The sequence below is a fragment of the Pelodiscus sinensis genome, chromosome 2 (genome assembly GCF_052426305.1).
Source record: "Pelodiscus sinensis isolate ZL-2025 chromosome 2, ASM5242630v1, whole genome shotgun sequence".
Lineage (NCBI taxonomy): Eukaryota > Metazoa > Chordata > Testudines > Trionychidae > Pelodiscus > Pelodiscus sinensis.
The window spans coordinates 101,460,001-101,466,127 of record NC_143053.1 but is presented as its reverse complement, the minus strand read 5'-3'; the positions used below and the strand labels follow the sequence as shown (position 1 = coordinate 101,466,127).

General features: G+C 40.9%; 1 protein-coding gene across 1 annotated transcript in view; it reads right to left on the bottom strand.

Annotated features, from left to right (window-relative positions):
- Window positions 1–3,237: 3,237 nt before the first annotated feature.
- Window positions 3,238–6,127, bottom strand: part of SALL3 (spalt like transcription factor 3) — a 28,931-nt gene continuing 26,041 nt past the window's right edge. The window contains exon 5 of the mRNA XM_075921101.2: window positions 3,238–6,127. This exon is cut by the window's right edge and continues 482 nt beyond it. The gene's annotated coding sequence lies outside the window, so the exon portion shown is untranslated.

The window sequence follows — 6,127 nt, the reverse complement described above, 5'->3', positions numbered from 1 at the left end:
CTGAGATCCATAAAACCTGCGTTAGGCACCTTAGCTCCCTATACAGAGAATGGGGAGAGATAAGTACCTAAGAATGTGATCCACAAAAGCCAGTAAATAGATGGAGAGCCACCTACACAAGCCAATAGGAGATGCTCGTGAGAAGGGTTTATCTTAAGCCATGGCCCCTTCATAGAAATAGGCACCTATGTCTGTCCTCACAAAAACTGTTGACTTCTGTGGGAAACACATGCATGTGAGATTGTCAGGTTAGGCTATTAGCACAGTCTCGTGCAAATTAGGAGTTAATTACTCCTATATTATAATTTACTGTCAAATAGTTTTTTAAATATTTTATTAGTGTTCTAAACTAAATGTCAATAACATTTTCTATTGCCTTTAAATTACTTCATGATAGTAGCTATGTTTGTGCTTTGTATTCTTATTGGCTACGTCTAGACTGGCCACATAAGACGGAATAGGCATGCAAAGCAGGCAAGTCAGAATAGGGAAATCCACGGGGGATTTAAATATCCCCCACGGGATTTAAATAAACATGGCCGCCGCTTTTTTTCCAGCTTGGGGAAAAGCCGGAAAAGAGCATCTAGACTGGTGCGATCCTCCGGAATAAAGCCCTTTTCCGGAGGATCTCTTATTCCTACTTGCAAGCTTGGACAAGCTGCTTCCATTAGGGAGCCACTTAGTAGCATCTCCTGTTTTCCCCGAGTACAGGGCTTGAAATCCTGGATGGTTCAAGTGTAAACTTAGAATCATAGAATACAGGTTGTACCTCCCTTAACTAGGACTCTCTTCTCCTGTCAGACCATGGTTGTTCCTGGACCACAGAGCCAAGTCAGGCCATGGGGCAGCAGCAGTGGAGATGAGGGGGGCATGAAGACTCATCCGGGAACCATAGGGCAGGGCATGGAGGGGTGGGCAGCACAGCAGGGAGCTCTGGCCCCTGTGTAGCTCTGGCCCCAGGCCATGGAGCTCTGTCCCTGGCTGCAGAGCTTCAGCCCCGGTTGTGGAGCTCTGGACCTGGCTGGAGCCCTATCCCCAGCTGTGAAGTTCCAACCCCAGCGGCAGCCACAGACAGGCAGGCAGAAGCAGGGGGAGGCTGCAGCCATAGCCGGGAATGGCAGGACAGCATGGGCCATGTTGGGAGCGACCTCCCCTGGTCCAGCAAATCCCCTCATTCGGGACGGGTCAGGTCCTGAACGACGGAGGTCCAACCTGTACTAGAACTGGAAGGGACCTCGACAGATAATCAACTGTAATCCCCTGCACTCATGGCAGGATGAAACACCACCTATGCCATCCCTGTCAGGTGTGGTCTAACTTGCTTTTAAAATCTCCAGTGACAGAGATTCCACAATCTCCCTAAGCAATTATTCCGGTGCTTAACTAGCCTGACACGAAGTTTTGCCTAATATCCAACCTAAACCTCCCTTGTGGCAATTCATACCCATTGCTTCTTGTCCCAGTCTCAGAGGTTAAGGAAAATAATTGTTCACCCTCCTCCTTGTAACAACTTGTGCATTGGCGGGGGGAGGGGAAGGGCAGGACAGAGACTCCTTCCCCTGCCCACTGCAGTTATGTGCAGGCTAGCCACGATCCATCCCTGGAATGCTGCTTTTGAAACAACCCTCTAGAACATGTAATACACACACAAGTTTAAATACACATAACCAGATTCTACTGGCCTTACTCACAGGGAGTAGCACGGTTCATTCTGAGAAATCAATGGAGCTATATTTGGATTAACTGTATTTTATAGTGTTAAAAAAAAAACCTTAAAAAAAAACAAGTGGTATAGAGACTAACAAAAATATAGATAGTATCATGAGTTTTCCTGGGTACACCCCACTTCAGATGAATGGAGTAAGCTCATGCTACTGTCTATATTTTTTTGTTAGTCTTTAAGGTGCTACAGGACCACTCATTATTTTTAAGGATTTTTTTTTAAGTTACAGACTAACATGGCTATTTGTGTGTTTTGTAGTATTTTGTTTCCCACAGTGAATAAGGATATCCAAATCCAAATGTAAAGTCTGCTGTAGAATGTTGTGACAGATGTCACTAGAAGCCTCAAAGGCACAAAATGTACAGAAAATTGTTTGAAGATTTAGAAACATTTTGAAGGGTGTCTATAATATTTTGAACTCAGTGATGGCCCAAGTATGCCACCCTTTAATCATGTTTAAAAGAAGTACAATTGATTTTAATAATCTGCTTGCAGAATAAAATACTATTTGGCAAAAGGGTGGTAGAACTGGACTGTAGATGAATGAATGACTAAATAAAAAAGAAGGTCTAGCTGTTAAATCTAGACATGAGTATCAACCTTATTTAATAGACAAGGGTTAGGTGAAAATTTAGACCTAAAATCTGTTTTACTTTAGAATTGCTATAATCTGTAAGATCATGTTCTCCCCATTCTAGATAACTATAATAGCCCACGATTCTCACTGAGAATTTTTTTTTTAAACAAAATCATTGTTTATGTAAGACATATGGATATATTTATGGAAACCAACTGAAAATGCACCCAAATTTCTTTGTGGATATATTCATTTTCGTGCAGTCCTCCTTATATGTGCAAAAAAGGTAACAGCATGCACATACTAGCACAGGTGTTCAGTTACTCATTTAGCCTATACAGAAGCTACATCCACTAATTTATGAGTGTATTTATGGAAACCAGATGAAAAGCATTATTGTTACAGAACAAGTGTCAGTTAACAGCTCTACTGACATAATCAGCAATGCTGTTCCTCAAACAAGGTAATAAGCAAAACAGAGACATGTTGGCTTGTACTCTACAAGAAACAAACAAGGGAAAATATCAGTATTTTCAAAAGAGCAAAGTTGGCATCAAGGAAAGTCGGTTGCTAGATCCTAGAGACCAGATTTTGCAATCTTTTCTCACACTGAGTAGTATCTTATTCCCTGACTAGTCCCATGGGACAAAAAGTAAGACAATACTCAACATGAGTAAAGATGGTAGAATATAGTCCTAGAAGGTTTTCTCAAAAAGGACAAAAAATTAGTCAGAGAAGGACATGAAAATAAAAATAAATGGAACTGGTCTAACAGAGTCAGGGGATAGTGTGAGTGACAGCACCATATCTGAATAAAGTCATTAACTTGCAACTGTCTTATCTACTACAAAATTATTAAATATATCATGCCAATTTGGGAAGCACATTGTTTTCTGCATTACGTCCACATGATCGCAAGCAATTACATTTGGAATGATTATAATTAAATATTTATTTTAACATTTCTTTTGTGCATAATGAGTGACTCATCTGATATAAGAATCAGTTCCAACATAACTTAGGTTATGACCTTTATGACTCAGTAAAAGCTTTTAACATTTGTGATTTAGGAACACCAGCAAACATAAATGTAATTGTTTTGTAACAATATGTCTTAGCTCTTGTCACGATTCCTAGTTTGTCTTCCTTTACTGAAGATTGACATGGACTAGTAATACTTTTAGTTGCATCTGTAACAGGTGAGATTTGAACAAATGTATTCACATATTTTGGAATTAATTCTAAGCAACTCAAGAAACTTAAAAAACCCCCATGTGCATATGCATTTATGTGTTCATGTGGATTGTATATATATTGTGTGTGTATCTATATTACATACACACTGACACATACACTTAATAGCAAAAGTACAGTAGAGTATCACTGATAACTTGATTTTTGAATATCCATAAAAAAATTTGTTTTTTTTTTTTTTTTTAAAAAGCGATAATCAAAGTAAGCTCAAAATAAATTGAAATGCCAGATAAAGCTCTGCCATAGTCTAAAATTGATAATGAGTTTAGGAAAATTAAATCATTGAGTGAAATCCACTAGAATTATGAAATAGATACTTAATGACTGAGTGCATCTGTGGAAAAATGGCATTGGATATAATTCATTCTAACTATATGCACATACAACACCATTTAGCATAATTCTGCTTGGAACCTTTAGGCCTTATCAGAATGAAAATAAATAATAAGCTCTCTAAAATCATCAATAATATTTCACATTTTTCATCTTCATGACACTGTACAGACAACCTAATCCTCACAACACCCCTGTGAGGTAGGTATACAAGTATTATTATCCTCATTTTACAGATGGGGAAATTCATTCCACTACTGGCTGCCTCTCCAAGGTCACATCTACACTACAGATAAAATTGAAGCAGCTGCAGTTGATCTTCTGGGGTTTGAATTAGCAGGTCTAGTGAAGACACACTAATTCAAACTGAGAGGGTGCTCCTAGTCCTGCTTCTCTGAGGTGTAAAGGAAGTTGAAGGGAGAGTGTGCTCCCTTCAACTTCCTGAAGTGTGGACTGTGCCAAAAATTCGAGTTAAGATACTTTGACTTAAGCTACGCAATTAACATAGCTGAAGATGCGTATCTTAATTCAAACTTATCCTGTAGTGTACACCAGGAAAAAGGAAGTAAGACCATCATTCCCCATTGAAGCTAAGAGTATTGAATTGCTTAAAGAGTTAGATCCTAAATGACTTGCCCAAAGCTCTATACGATATGCCGGAGTAGGGACTCCTAGCAACTCCTATCTAGGACTACGTCTACACTGGCCACAATTTCCGGAAAAGGGATGCAAATCAGGTAAGTCAGGATAGGGAAGTAGGAATAAGAGATCCTCCGGAAAAGGGCTTTATTCCGGAGGATCGCGCCAGTCTAGATGCTTTTTTTCCGGCTTTTCCCCAAGCCGGAAAAAAAGCGGCGGACATGTTTATTTAAATCCGCGGGGGATATTTAAATCCCCTGCGGATTTCCCTATCCTGACTTACCTGATTTGCATCCCTTTTCCGGAAATTGTGGCCAGTGTAGACGTAGCCTAGGAGTAGAACTCAGGAAACTTCTGACTACCTGAATTGCCCCCATGCAAGGAAGGAAGGATACTGTACATCAGTCCTGCAATATGCTTCTTCTTTTCATAAGACTACTGACACCTTTGGGTTGTGTCTAGATTGACATGATTTTCTGGAAATGCTTTTAACGGAAACGTTTTCCGTTAAAAGCATTTTCGGAACAGAGCATCTAGATTGGCACAGACGCTTTTCCACAAAAGCACTTTTTGCGGAAAAGCGTCCGTGCCAATCTAGACGCGCTTTTCCACAAAAAAGCCCCGATCGCCATTTTCGCGATTGGGGCTTTTTTGCGGAAAACAAGTCTCAGCTGTCTACACTGGCCCTTTTGCGCAAAAGCTTTGCGCAAAAGGGACTTTTGCCTGAATGGGAGCAGAATAGTATTTCCGCAAGAAGCACTGATTTCAGACAGTAGGAAGTCGGTGCTTTTGCGGAAATTCAAGTGGCCAGTGTAGACAGCTGGCAAGTTTTTCCGGAAAAGCGGCTGATTTTCCAAAAAAACTGGCCAGTCTAGACACCGCCTTGGTGTTTGAGAAGGGACAGTATCTGGCTATTGGCTAGATCATTCTGTTTTAGGGATGTCAAATTTCAATTAATGAGCTAATCGAGTACTGAATGGAGTTTCCATTGACTACTTGATTAGATAAGGAGTAGGGTGGGTTGCTCACTATCCTGAGTGTGCCTCTGCCATTTAAATTTAGTAAGAGCCACCTGTGGCTCTTACCACATTTAAGAGACAGAGGTGAAGTAGAGAACCCAAGGCAAGTGGGGACTCAAGCGGTCCCTGCTTGCCTGAGGTTCCCCTCTGCACTGCCTCACTGTGCCACCTCTCCCTCTCCTGTCACCCCTCCCCTCACAGAGCTGGTGCTGGGGGGAACTGGCTTTTAAGCCAACTCCCCCCTAGCACCGTCTCCTTCTCCACCCCCACCTTGCTGCCTCTGATACAGAGGCAGCAGGGGTGGGAGTGGGGAGTGATTAGTCAACTCAAGTACCCAATAAGCCTATGCTAATCAGGTAGTCAACTAGTTACTTACATCCCTACCCCATATAGTAACATTATAGCAAGTTTTCACAAAACGTGCTGTGTTCCAATGTAATAGTTGCAACACTTTCATTTTCATGGTCTTATTTTCAAAATCTAGCAATTCTCTCCTCAATTGAGTGAAAAAGCATCAAATACTTATGGGATCATAATCATGTTCAAATTTTGTTAATATATTGATTTAAGGTCACAACCATT